Consider the following 14,179-nt stretch of genomic DNA (forward strand, 5'->3'; position numbering starts at 1 on the left):
TATATAAACTTTTTTTTTTTAAACTTCGGATAAATTTTCTTTGTTCTTCTTAGGATTCTGGCCACTATTTCTTTGCTTCATGCCATTATTAAAGCTTGACAGCAAAATTACTGGGAAGGGAAAGGTGGAGACAGTTTTGTTTGGCAGCTAGGGTGCTACAATTAGGCTTGGAAATCCTGAGTCTTACTGCTTTTGCTTGAAAGACCCTTTCTGAGTTTAAGTTGCTTCATATTTTGAAGATTTGGGATTTTGGTTTTTTTTCTTCCGAACAAGGTGAAAAGCCTTTCCAAATGACTGTTGGAATAATGCATAGCCTTGTGATTTTGAGTGTGAGGATTAGTTTAAGAACCTGTGGCTCTCTACCAAAAAATCAAAAAAGTCCTTGCTATTGTTTAGTATTCCTTTTAACTTGTAGCAACTCTGAGAAAGAAGAAGCACTAGCTATACATCAAGAATAACTTTTTAAAAGTGGCTTCTCTTGTAACGAAAAGTCCTATCTATGCGGAAGTGACAAGATTGCAGTGAGATAAATGAGTGAGTAACATATACAGGTGTGGACCGTGGGATCAATGTGAATAGTGTTTAGAAAACTTATAGTACAAAATAAATTAGTTACTTTTTCCTCGGTAAAAACAGGATATTGGTAATTGAATATGCATATAAATTATTTTCAGTTGCAGTAGTCTACAGCCCTCTTCAGAAGCAATAACTTGGTGCGTGTGAGTTGGTCACTGGTTTCATTTCAGTTTGTCCTTACTGTTCTTGATTAAACAGTGTTGACTGTTTATCAATGGAAAAAGCATATAGGCTGGCAAAGCCTAAGTCAGCTCTGCATCCTCAGAGAGCTAAATACCTTTCTGTTGGGGACCTACTATTAATTTCTCATGCAAATTTTGGTTGAGCTATTATAGCATAGCTTATAAGAAATGTCTTATTTTACTGCAAGATTTGGCACCCAAGCAAGTGGAACACAGAGCATTCTAATCCCATGGGATATTACTGAGCTTTGGTAATTAACAACTTCAGCAAGCTGGTATTCAGTCGCTGAAGTCAGATATTCCCCCCCCCCCCCCCCCGATGAACTGCTTTTGATGACTATTGAATTAAAGTCCATTTCCTTACCCTGCCAAATTTAGGCTTTTAAACTGACAGTTTTACCAATTCCACTGGGTGATGGCATTGCTTGTGAAATTCTATAGCATCCTGCTTGCCCTCAGTGAGATGGAGAATGTGGAGTAGGGTTGAAATGGGACGGGTAATCTCTTGTAAGGTCCTTTGGGTGTTGAGCTGTTCCTAGGGTGCTTCTAGTTAAGCCAGTTCTGGGTCAGTTTCATAAAGGTCTCCCATACTCCCTATTCTTTTTGAGTGTGCTAAGTATCTGCTAACGTAGCTATACAGCGGAAGATATTTCTTTATTCAAGGAATATTCTGTATTTGAAGTAAAGTTTATCTGAGTTTCCTATCAGCTTAATGCTGCAGTACTTGTCTGCTTCAGTCCTGTTTATCTCCTACTTCTGTACTTAAAATTATCACTTTTTCCCCGGTGTTTCCAAAAGGAAGTTAAATGGCAAACTCATGAATCTAAAATATAAATATAGTTAAGTTCTAAAGGCTGTATTCTAAGAGGTTTGTCTGTACTCTAAGAGGCCTTATCTTTCAGCTAGGGGTGATAATATTCTGGAAGTAATTTCTGAAGCTCATGCTGGATTTCCATTTGTTCTGTATACTACTTGCAAAGCTACACATTCTCTAGTTTTTCTCATTGGTTTTATACAGAGGAGGCTTAGCAATAGGAAAATATTCCAGAAATTGTAAGTCACAATTACAGCATGTGGGTGAGGGCATGTGAATACATGTGTGGGTGAAAAAAGAGGCTGGGGACAGGGCCACAGGAGAAAGAGTATACCATTATTTGTTTGTACTCTGAAATGCGGGAGTCTGGAAGAATGATTGGAAAGATAAGGTATATATGAGGGAAGTTCGAACACAGACTATGTAATTGCTGAAGCACTCTTCCACTCCCCCCTCCCCGCCCCGCTCTCATGAAATATACCCTGTTTTTAAGATGTAGAGATAAAACCCTAAAGAGAATTGTGAATGAAAATGCTGCTTTGTGGGAAAAAAAAAAATCCGTCCTGCTTTCTGCTCAACCTATAGAATGTGTTAATCTTTTTGTAGCAATTTTAGATAAAATAATTTGAGAAAGATAAATAAAATATCAGAAATAACATTGTATCTCCAATGGTATGTCTGTTATCTACCAGGAATGCTCCAAGATGGATGACTACCCTAAATCTACAAGAAAAAAACTCCAACCACCAAACCCTGTGGTGTTTAAAGTGTTTTCTGGTTTTTAGTATGCTGTTGCCTAGTTAGAGCATATAATAGCCTGGATAACTGTAGTTTACGTTGCCAGAAATTTTGATTAATTTCTGTCTAGGGTGGAAGAAGCAGCGGAGACATAAGAAAGAAACACTGAGTTTTGATGAAAGTTGATAAAGTTAATGTATCACCAGTACCTAACAAGCAAAGGGCTTCTGAATGTGGACTTTTTCTAACGAGGTTCATGACACTTTAAAAAGTCCTTGCATTCATACGTCTAGGCATTGCTGAATTGTTCAGCCAAAGGTGTGCTTTAACTGTGTAGTTTCTGCTTTGATGTATGTCTTCAGGTTTGTAAACAGCAAAGCCTCCAAATTTAATATGTAGAAGTAAAAAAAAAAAAAACCTCAAGCTCGAAAACCTCAGCTGAGAAACTTCAAATAGGAAAGAATATATCCTTTTAAGGCAAGTTGTCTAGTGTAAAATAGCTAAATATAACAATCAGTTGTGTATCAGTGATCTTGATTTCTTTTGATAAGCTGCTCAACCCATCACTCCCAGTGCCTACCTCAAGAAGTTATGTTTTGTAGTAAATCTGACTTCTTTTTGTCTTGTGTAATGCAAAGAAAAGTTTCTGCAGTGCAATTTATGCCCTTAAGCGTACCTCTGCAACCTCCATTGTCTAAATCAGGCCTGGGGATACCTCTGCTGCTTTGCTGTTTTCAGTGTATCTCCTCACGTTACAGGCAAACCTAAGTTTTTTGGCAAGTTCAAAGTTTTTTACTGGAATTTTGTTCTGTTGAGCCTGGAATACTTCATTTCTGGCAGGTCTGGCCAGAGCTACTGGGCATTGCTAGGGATCACGTGTCTAACACAGCTCCTGTAGCTACTCGGTGCCATTTGTAATATTAGCCTTAGACAAGTATACTAGTTGAGGCTCTGCAGAGAGTGGAGAAAATTCTCATTCACCAAAATATTGAGGCTGCTTCTATCTAAATCATGCCAATATAAATTAAGAAAAAGCCTTGAAGGGGCTCTAGTTACTGCAGTCTTGAATCAGGTTATTTTCTTGAAAAGAAAAAATTAGTATTACTTTGTTCTTCAACATCCCAAAGTAGTGTGAATAAAGGAAAACATAGTAGTTCCTCCTGCAAAGGGCTACAAAAGAAAGTGTTCTTGACACAGCAGCCAAGAATTAAGAAGCGGAAAGGAGTAATATGCTTGCATAGCTGATGGGAACAGTGAAGGCATCTCAAGGCTCCATGTTAGATTTATTGGTATTTAACTTCATTAAAGATGGGAAAGACAGAATGTGTATAAGCAAGTGTAGAAGAGTGATTAGATGATCAGTTTTGATAAATGTATGTTAGAAATGTCAACTACTTTATCGTTAGAATGCTCTAGCTGTAATTTAGAACTCGGGAAAGAGACTTCGCAGCCCAATGTAGAATTTGGTGTTGAGCTGCTAATCAACTTGAACACACACGATGTCAGGATTGGAATTGGGTGTGTAGAAAATACAGTGATAAAGACATTTAAAGTATGGCCAGTTGTGCAACGTAATCATTAGCTGCCGTGATGCTAATTTCTCTTGTAAGAGCTAACTTTGCTCTTTTTGAATCAATCGTATTGAGAGATGTAGTGTACTCTTCAGCATTAGAGCAAGCTAAAGAGAAAACCAAACCGGGCTCCTCCACATGTGTGAAGACACTCTTGCTGTTCAGAGCCCTCATTAATAACATTGAATGGTAATAATTCAAGGATTATCTGGAGATCCTGTAATTTAAAAATAAAGGTCCTGCAGGAGTCCTGTGAAGGGGAGCTGCACAAAAGCAGAAACTCCTGGTGGCATTTTCTCAAAACACAGCTAAAGACCATATACTTTCCCATGACTTGCTCCTGAGTGTATAGCAGAGAATAAATTCCGCTGCTTATGCTCCCCCTGTTTTATCTAGAGCTATTGAAATTAAGTGTAAGATCCCCAATAACATGTACTCATTAATTCCTTTCTCTAGATTCTCTTAGATAGATATACCCTTTGCCGAACTCGGGAGGAATATTTGCCCCATGCTGCTTACCTGCTATACACATCTGTAGGTAGAAGGTGATGTATTTTGGTTCAGATGATCATCTTGTCTTTTTGGCTTCTGCCAGAGCTTTCAGTATTCCTGTGGAACCAAACTGTTCTGAGATTTGTATGGAAATAATTCAGCCTTCCTTGGCACTAATTCGCTGCAACTACAAAGGCTATTTTGGATTTGTATCTACTGTAGTTAAGAATTCTCAAGTGTCCTATTTTCCAGGGGAGCTCAGACAAACCTATTATCAAAGAGCTGTGATTGATTTTGTTGCATTACAACCAAACATTAATTTTCTTCTTTTGTTCCGGAGGGAGAAGGGGGCGTATGTTTTCCATCCCTTTAAAGATGCTCTTCATCTCCAAGCACTGTGTAAGCTGGCATATGTTAAATTTTGAACATCAGTGGAGAAAGCAGCACTGTAATTCACACATTTTGATTTGACAACTAGGTCACAAATATGCTAACGTTCAACTTGTTGGTTATTATTGCTGCTCCTTTTCACAAGGGAAAATTAGTATGCACATTAGAGGATGACTTCTCTACAAAGAATTATATAGGCAGGCGGCTCAATTTCTTAGCTGTTTGTGAAAAAGCCTTTTATTTCTTACTGTATTCCCTGTCTGGGAGAAGTCAAACATTCATTTGAACAGAAAGACTTGGAAATTAAACAAATAGTTCCCTCACTTTAAATGCAGCCTGAACTCTGAAACACTAGCTGTTTCCTCTTTTTTTTTCTTGAGGGTCTTGCAGCGGTGAATCATTGTTTTAGTGCTGTGTTCATGATATATCACATTCATAATTTGCCTACTGAAGACTTTAGGAGATCTGTGTGTCCTACCAGTGGATGCTTCTCCATGCAAGAAAAGAGGGGATTGTAGCAGCAAAGGACATGTGCTTTGATCAATACTCTACTGTAGGGTGTATTTGGAGCAATGAAGAATTTGGGGGAGAGAGAATAATAGGAAAGGCAGGAATTCAAAGATCGCATTGGTAACACTTTTCAGGAAAATACTGTTGGATTGTGACTCTATAATGGGAAGCCTCCTTGAATTTTTATAGCTTATAGGTATGGACACCAGATAGATTTACCAACACCTGTTTTTAAGTTGGTTTAAAATGGTATCCTGTAAATTTGAAACACTTAGTGCTCCACCAACTTGCCAACTTGAAGTTGTAGCTCATGCAAGTTACCTTGGGCGTTTCTTCCAAATTAAGCGTCTTCCAATAAGATTATTACTAATGTTTCTATTACATTTCTGCCCCCATCTCTGGTAGTATGATACGGTCAGCTGAAACTAGCAAATTCTTGCTAAGTCGTGCTGGAAGTGCAACCAAAACCTTAATTACTGAATTTTTATTTAAACTTTCCCTCCACAGCACTGTAGAATTGGATTGTAGAAATATATAGAAAATGGCTGTTGTGTATGAGACTCCACTTTGTGTATATAAGAATATAACTTACTATTGCATATACTCTGCACTACTGCAAATCATTTACCTGTCCTTAGTGAAAATGAGGTAGTGTGATGTTCTTTATTTTTGTTTTTCAGTGGTAAAACATAGCAATAATGTCTTGCTCACAACTGTCAAGAAGTTTGCTTCATGAACCTTTCTTTACACAGCCGTCTTCATCTTACATGGTGATGGGTGCTGTGCAAATATTCTACAAAACTACAGGTCTTTCAAAGCTGCTTTTAATGAACCAGTAGGACTTTGTTCTCTTCCATTTCAGCAGCCAGATAAAGCAGCCCCAGCTGAGCTTTCCCAGTGCACTCAAGTTAGTATTTGATTGCTCTGCCTAGACTGCTACTGATTGTGCTTTGTAGGTTTTGAGGGCCTTACCTGACAGGATGCAACCCAGAGCAGCTCAGCCACGTTCAGTCTAAATGAAATAGCTACTACCTAGCACAGCAATCTCCACAGTAATAACACAGGGGAAAAAAAAAACTCCTTAACAGAAAATTGACATTGTCTGCTTCAACCTCAACTTCAGCTAACTGTATGTGTTTTTATACATACATACATATGTATAATATAAATATACAGCTAAGGATCCATATAAATGCCCACTAGAGAGCAATGAATCTTCCAAGTGAAAAATTCTATTGTTTTGTCTATTATCACTTTGAAGTGAAAGATTTCTGTTGTTTTCTGGCCCTTCAAAGGCGAGTATCGACAAAGGTAGTACCTTTGGATCTTTGCTTTAATGAATACAAATAGTTAACATAATACATTTAGTTAAGCTTCAGACAGGAAGTTGAAATCTAGTTCTTATTGTCACTTATTTGCTTTGTGCCTTTTAATTAGACAGTTCAATTGTTCTGTAAAATAAAGGCAATAGTGACTGGCTTCCTGCAAGGGGTTGAATGAATGTTAAGCTTCTGTTAATTGAAAGTATTATTCTGAATTCTAGATATTATTAGTAATTCACCAGAATAAGGGATAAAACTCTTCTGAGAACTAAGCATTTTCTCTTGCAAAGAGAAGTCATGATTTTCAAAGCTACATGAAACTGCTCTGTCTTTTAGGATGCTCTAACCTATTCATTTTCGGGGGGGGGGGGGGGCGGCGGCGGCGGAAGTGAGTGGCAAGTAAAGTGAAAAGCCAGGAAAGGGTATAATATAAAAAGCAGGTTTGACCTTCCTTCATCTTAAACAGGGAGTTTCATAAAGTGACATGTTGGGGGGGGAGGAAAAGACACTAATGTACTGAGAATGTAAAGCGTAAGTGGTACGGAACCATCACAAAGACTTTCAACAGTGCTCTATATGTATTTCACATCTGTGTTGCTAGTTATTCTACAAACCTCTATAAATTAATGGAGTGCACACAAACAGGAGAGAGGAGTGTTCAGGCTTATCCTGTCATTGCTGCTCATTAGCTGAAGACATTAACGTATGTACTCTGCTAAAGCATAGTCCCTGTTTCTGGAGTTTGTGTTTCCTTTCCCGGAAAAATCTTGCAGCTTGACTTCATTGGAACTCAGCATGCTCAGTAAGCCCACCTAGCATTTCAAAACTATTCTGAGATCTTATTCTGGGTGAGATGACTGATGGCTTAACCTGCTGGTGGACTGCAGTTAGTGTACATTTCCTGAGAATGTCTAACAATCTCTGATCTCTTTCCATATGTTGATTTTGAAACATATTGGGGAACAGTCAGTTTCCTTTTTTTTTATTTTCACCTTATTCAGTCACCAGAACATGGATCACAGAATCACAGAACTTTTAAGATCAGAAGGAGCCTCTGGAGACTGTCTAATCCAACACTGCTGCTGAAGGCAGGGTCACCTACAGCAGGTTGCTCACAACTGTTCAGTTTGGTTTTGAATATCTCCACACATGGAGACTCCACAATGTCTCTCTGGGGAACCTGCACCAGTGTGTCATCAGTCTCAGCGTAAAAACAGTATTTTCTTTGAATGGAAATTGCTATTTGAATTTATGGCCATTACCTTGTGTCCTTTCACTGTGTACCACTGTGAAGTCTGGCTTAGTCTTGCTCTCATCAGGTATTGATACACATTGATAAGGTCCCCCTGAGCCTTCTCTTCTCCAACCTAAACAATCTCAGCTCTCTGAGCCACTCCTCAGATGTTCCTGTCCGCCAGTCATTTTCGCGGCCCTGTGCTGGAACTGCTCCAGTATGTCCATCTCTCTCATACCAGAGATGTAGGACTGGTCACAGCACTTACGCTGTGTATTAACATTTATCATGTCCCTGGCAATGCTCTTCCTAGTGCATCCTGGAAGATTGTTGGTCTTTGTTTCAAGGGTACTTTGCTTGACTCCTGTTCAATTTCTTGTCCACCAGGATCCCCTGGCCCTTCTCTGCAGAGCTGCTTTCCTTCCAGTTGCCCCCCAGCCTGTGCTGGCACGTGGGGTTATTTCTCCCCAAATACAGGACTTGAAATTTCCCTTTCCTGAACTTCATGAGGTTCCTGTTGGCTCATTTCTCCAGGCTGTTGAGGTCCTTTGGAATGGCAGCGCAGCCATCTGGTGTATCAGCCACTCCTCTCTGTTCATTTATCATCTGCAAACTTGCTGTTGGTGTGCTCTGTCCCATCTTCCAGTTCGTTAATGAAGAGGTTAAACGTACTGGCCCCAGGATCAGCCTCAGTTAGTGACTGGCCTCCAGCTGGGCTTTGTGCTGCTGATCACAACAACCAGTTTGAGCCTGGCATTTCAGCCAGTTTTCAATCCACTTCATTATCCACTTATCTAGTCTGTATTTCGTCAGTATATTTGTAAAAAAAGTTATGGGAGACTGTCAAAAGCCTTGCTAAAGTCAAGATAAACCATATTCACTGCTCTCTCCTCATCCGCTGAGCTCATCACTTTATTGTGGAAGGCTATTAGACTGTTCAGGCATGATTCATGCGTTGTAAGTTCATGCTGACTCATCACCTCCCTGTCCTTCACGTGCTTGGAAATGGCTTCCAGGATTATTTGTTCCATCACCTTGCCAGGGTTTGAGGTAAGGTCAGTTGGCCTGTAGTTCCTCAGATCTTCCTCCTTGCCCTTCTGGAAGATGTGACCCTTGCTATCTTCCAGTCATCAGGAACCTTCCTCAGTCACCATGACCTTTCAAAGATAATTGATAGTGGTCTCATAATGACATTGGCCAGCTCCCTCAGCACTTGTGGGTGCATCCCTTCTCTACTGACAGTAAGTTTTCCTTGCTTCAGACTTTTCCACTGATTTCAGGGACCTGAGATTCCTGAAAGGCAGATCTTGCCAGTAAGGACTGAAGCATAGAAGGCATTGAGTACTGCAACCTTATCCATGCTGGCTGTCGCCATATGCTGTGTGTCCCATTCAGCGGGCCCACACTGCCCCTAGTCTTCCTTAAGTTGTTGATATGCCTGAAGAAGACTGCCTTATTGCCCTTCATGTACCTCACTGGATTCAGCTTCAGATGGGCAGTACCTAAACCCCATCACTGCACCCTTAGACAGTGTCTCTGTATTCCTCCTGAATCACCTGTCCCTGCTGCCATCTCTTATGTTTCCTTTTGATAGCTGAGTTTTGTTCATCTGTGCAGGTGTCCTGCCAACTTTGCTTGACTTTCTGCACATTGGGATGGACAATTCTTGAGTTTGGAGGAGGTGATCCTTGAAAAAAGTCAAACAGCTGTCCTGAACCCCTCTTTTCTCCAGGACCATACTCCATGGATTCCTCCAAGCAGGTCCCTGAACAGGCCAAAGTCAGTGCTTACACAGTGTCAAGGCCTTCTCTGTTTCGCACTCTGCCCCCCACAGCGAGTAGGTTGGAGGTGGACAAGAAGCTGGAAGAGGACACCGCTGGGACAGCTGACCCCAACTGACCAAAGGGATATTCCATACCATACGACATTGTTCGACATTGTTCTCAGCAGTAAAACCGGGGAGGACTTAGTCAGGGGTTGCTGTTGCTTGGGGACTAAGCTGGGCATTGGTTGGCTGGTGGTAAGCGATTGCTTTTGCATATTTTTTTTTTGTTTTGTTGGGATTTTTTCCCCCTCTTTTTCCACCCCTTATTAAGCTGTCTTTATCTCAACCTACAAGTTTTCTCACTTTTGCCCTTCCAATTCTCTCCCTCATCCCTCCGTGGGGGGAGTGAGTGAGCGGCTGTGTGGGGCTGAGCTGCCTGTGGCGGTTAAATCACAACACCCCTGACCAGTTCTTTCTTTGTACGTATAAGGTCCAGCAGAGCATCTCCCCTTGTCGGCTGCTTGATCACTGGTATCAGAAAGTCATCATTAATGCACTCCTCAGTTGCTTGTGTTCTGCTGTGTTGTCCCTGCACCAGATATGGGGGTGCTCAAAGTCTGTATGAGGACCAGCGCCTGTGCATGTAAGGTTTCTTCAGTTGTCTGAAGAAGGTCACAAAAATCCAATACTTCCTTCTGATCAGGTAGTTGGTAGAAGACTACACTACAGCATTACCAATTTTGATCTGCCCATTGATTCTGACCCAAAAGCTGTCAGCTGGCTCATCACCCATCCCCAGGCAGGGCTCCATGCATCCCTGCAGTGCTTTCGCATCAAGGGCAACTCTACCTCCTCGCTGTCGTGCCCTGTATCCACCCACAGCAGCAGTTGAGTTGTGTGAGCTATCCCGCCGTGTTTCCGTGGTCCCAATGAGATCACAGCCCTGCAACTGCATGCAGACCTCTAAGACTTAATCTGTGTTCTGCACGCTGTCGGTGTTAGTGTGCGGGCACTTCAGAGAGGCGCTCAGTCATGCTGGCTTCCTGTTGATACCGTGACGGATACTATAAAGACCTATCACAACACAAAATGAACCAGTCATTGAAACTCTGAGGACACGTCCTTCAGGTGTGTTTCTGCATTAATGGAGATGAGAAGAAAGGAAGCAGTGGAGGACAACGAATGCTGGTTGCTGTGCCCTGCTCCCGAGATCCACTATGCCTGTTTACTCCCTGTTCCTAGCAATCGAAAGTGGTTTGCTCCCCAGGGAGCCAGAAATGATTAGTGCAGTACTGAGAAATGTGGTAAAGGTTGAGAGAGGAAAATGTCCTCTGACTTCTGGGGGGGAATGTCAAGTGAAAGAACGTGAGGAATAGGGTGTTTAGAGGAAATGTGGTACTTAAAGGACAAATGATTGCAAGTAGGGCAAGACTAGCAGATTTGAAAAGAAAGGTGAATGTACTCAGGGTTAGGAAGAGACCAGAATAAACAGAAATAATAATAGGACTGGGAAATTTTAGTAATATATAATCCCACAAATGACAAGAAAAAAAAGAATGGTCAGAAGAAACCAGTACTTTTTTTAAAGTATCCATGCTTCATAAATCATATAAAAACAAAATGCTCTGTTCTGAGTAATCCTTAACTTTCTTTGTCCTGGGATGTATGTAGGTCGATGTGATCTGAAATGGAACCAGAGTCATTGTGCTTTCAAGGGCTTGCTTCCCTATCCTTTGCTACAATGCCTTTCTTTCCTGCATCCCTTGGGTGTGATAATGGCATTCTGTGAATCGTAACAGCAGTGCAGAGCTTAATTAATGTTTGCAAAACACTTGGATCCTCAGATGAAGTGTGCTGTGTGCATCCAGTGCAACATATTACTGCCAATAAGCACAAGCTATTTTTAATTCCAGTAACAACTCATTCTTGATGCTCTTCCTATCACAAAAACAACTACATGAGGATGGCTGTGATGGGTTGTGCCAAGGTCCAGCTATCTCACTATCTAGTCTCCAGGAATAGCAGGTGTTTAAGGAAGAGAACTGCAAAAAAGACAGATGCTTTATCTGGCAAACCCTCCTGGCTTTTAGCAACAAATATTTTAAAGACACTGTGATCTGGAGGTTACATTCAGAACCTGCCTCTGAAGGGAATTTTTGTCTATGCCTTTTCAATCAGCGCTTGGTGAGCTGGGGGTTTAACCTTGCATACCCTCCATGGGGTGTTCTCTGTCTAAGAGAGAGAACCTGGAGGAAGAATATAGTATTTTTAGTCTGTTTAGTTGGAAGTAAATCTCTATCTACCACGATAACAAATGTATTGCAGTCACTAGAGGAAAAATTATGTGCTATTTGGTACTTTGACATAACTGCTCATGGAAGAGCTCAGCATATGTCCTTTCAACCCTCAGAATAGGATGATTTATTGCTTTAAATTTATCTGAATCTTTAAAGCCACAGATTCATATCCAAGGAGACATCAGTTCTTCACCCTTGTGAGCTGGAGAACTGGAGTTAGATGCATTAATTCGTATTACTAAGATGCTAAAACCTTAGCTTTTAGATAAATTAAACTAAAGATCATCAGCTCTCTGTAAGGAATTGCTTTGCCTTGCTATTACCTCACTTCTTCCCTCCCAGCTAACGGACAGTGTTTTACATATCAACTGGCAGCAGTTTTTTGGCCTCAGAAATAGAAATATTTGGAAATGTGATATATATATATCTATATGAGAGAGAGAGAGAGAGAGATATGAACTGGAACCATTTTTCTGTTAAATTGGGTTACGATTTCCTGATTTGCACAAATAGACCAATTCCTAATTTAAAACCTTGTTAAGGGAATTCTATCCCATTTGTATGGGGAGATGCATAACTACTTTGTGGAGTTTTGGAAATATGTGGAGATATGTGTAATGAAAGGGCCAATAAAAATGTAAATTATCTCAACTGTATTTATCATATATTTCACCTAGATCTCTGGCAATGCTGCTGATTTTGATAGCAAGCAGCCTACTAAATATTTTGTAGCATGATTTAAAAAAATGAATAAACCTATAATATTTGCATTTAATTATCTGCCACAGAAAATCTCTCTTCCATTTCGAATTAGTCAAGCAGATAGTGCATGTTCACCAAATCTTTTAATCTTGGTCCTGGATTTTACTCTAGGTGGCAGAATTGTTCTATCTACAGCACATGAAGAACAGATTAAGAAACAAAAAATGGTTAATGATGTATACCTCCCCAGTGTGAATAATTCTTGTTTCCTAAATCAGCTGCCTTATTTTTCCAACAGTGTCAAATTTATCAGTAAGGTAGAATTCATAAGCTGTGTTTTTTAAGGGGGGGGGGGAAGCCTTTCTTTATAAAAACTGCCTGGCTCAATTAGAAGCTGCAGAATATTTTGTAAAGTATGTTGCTATGAAACGCTGATGCTTGGAGCAACTTTTGGGGAATGTGTATGAACTGCCATGTGTGTATAGTTTCCTAGGAGGGGTTGAGGTTGGGGGAAGAGTTAATCTTTCCACCAGTGTTATGTCAAATTCTTTGCATATGGAGGAATTAAATTCTAACACAAAATGCATGTTAAACAGGGAGCTGGGGCACTTTAGACACGTTTGTAAGGAAACAACTCTTTTAGGCTAAAATACGTAGGGGTATGCTGAGCAAGCGTGGGTTCTATTGTAAGAGCCTAAAAAGATTGAGCTGGTCTGATGGTTACCTAGATTAACACTTTGACAAAAGCTCCACCCTAGATCCTCTAATTCAAATAATTTTGTTTTGGAACATTGGATATAATTTCTTTGTTACCGAATGTAATAAATTTTAAGCATAATCTCTTGTGTCCTTATGACAGTGTTTTTGAACTTCAGATTACGGGGAAAAAAAAAAGCAATAAATGCTTTCAGGAGAAGGGAGAATTAAATTAGACTCTTTTAGGAGATCAGACATTTGAAGTCTAGAAACTCTTTCTGGAGCTGTGGAGGGGAGAAGAGAATTCCAAAGATGTCTTTTTTTTTTTTCTCTTTCTCCAGCTTTAATGATGCCAGTTCTTCTGTTTAGTATGTTTTCATTGCCCACGTTGTTACACTCCCTGGCCATCCTTGGCCAGGATGTTATTGCTACTCCTAAATGAAAACTATTTGGGAAAAATCCTCTCACTGTGCTTATCATTTGTTCTAAATTTTGTAGCAGGTTTACTGTTGTGGAAGTTTTAAGCACTATTGCTTACTGCTACTCCAGAGACTGATGTTGCACTTCTTTGCAAGGTGGGAAGAGTTAGCTGGGCATATAGCTATAACTGTTGGAACACAAGGGAAAGAAACAGTAAGTTTTCTTTCAAAATTTTGCTACATTTGACCAAAAACTTTCTACATTTTTAGTAAAGCATCTATAGCATTGGCTTCCAAACCTCTCCTCAAAGTTGGAAAAAGTGTATTTTTTTTTCTTTTTTCCTCCTTCTCACAGAAAGTAGAATTGTTGACTAAATGCTTGCCTTTGGTTTGTGGACTATCTAGACTTTTTTTTCCCCTCTAGGATTGGCTTATTGCAGTATTTTGAGTTGAAAGCACCCTTTACTCACA

The sequence above is a fragment of the Calonectris borealis genome, chromosome 4 (assembly GCF_964195595.1).
Source record: "Calonectris borealis chromosome 4, bCalBor7.hap1.2, whole genome shotgun sequence".
Classification (NCBI taxonomy): domain Eukaryota; kingdom Metazoa; phylum Chordata; class Aves; order Procellariiformes; family Procellariidae; genus Calonectris; species Calonectris borealis.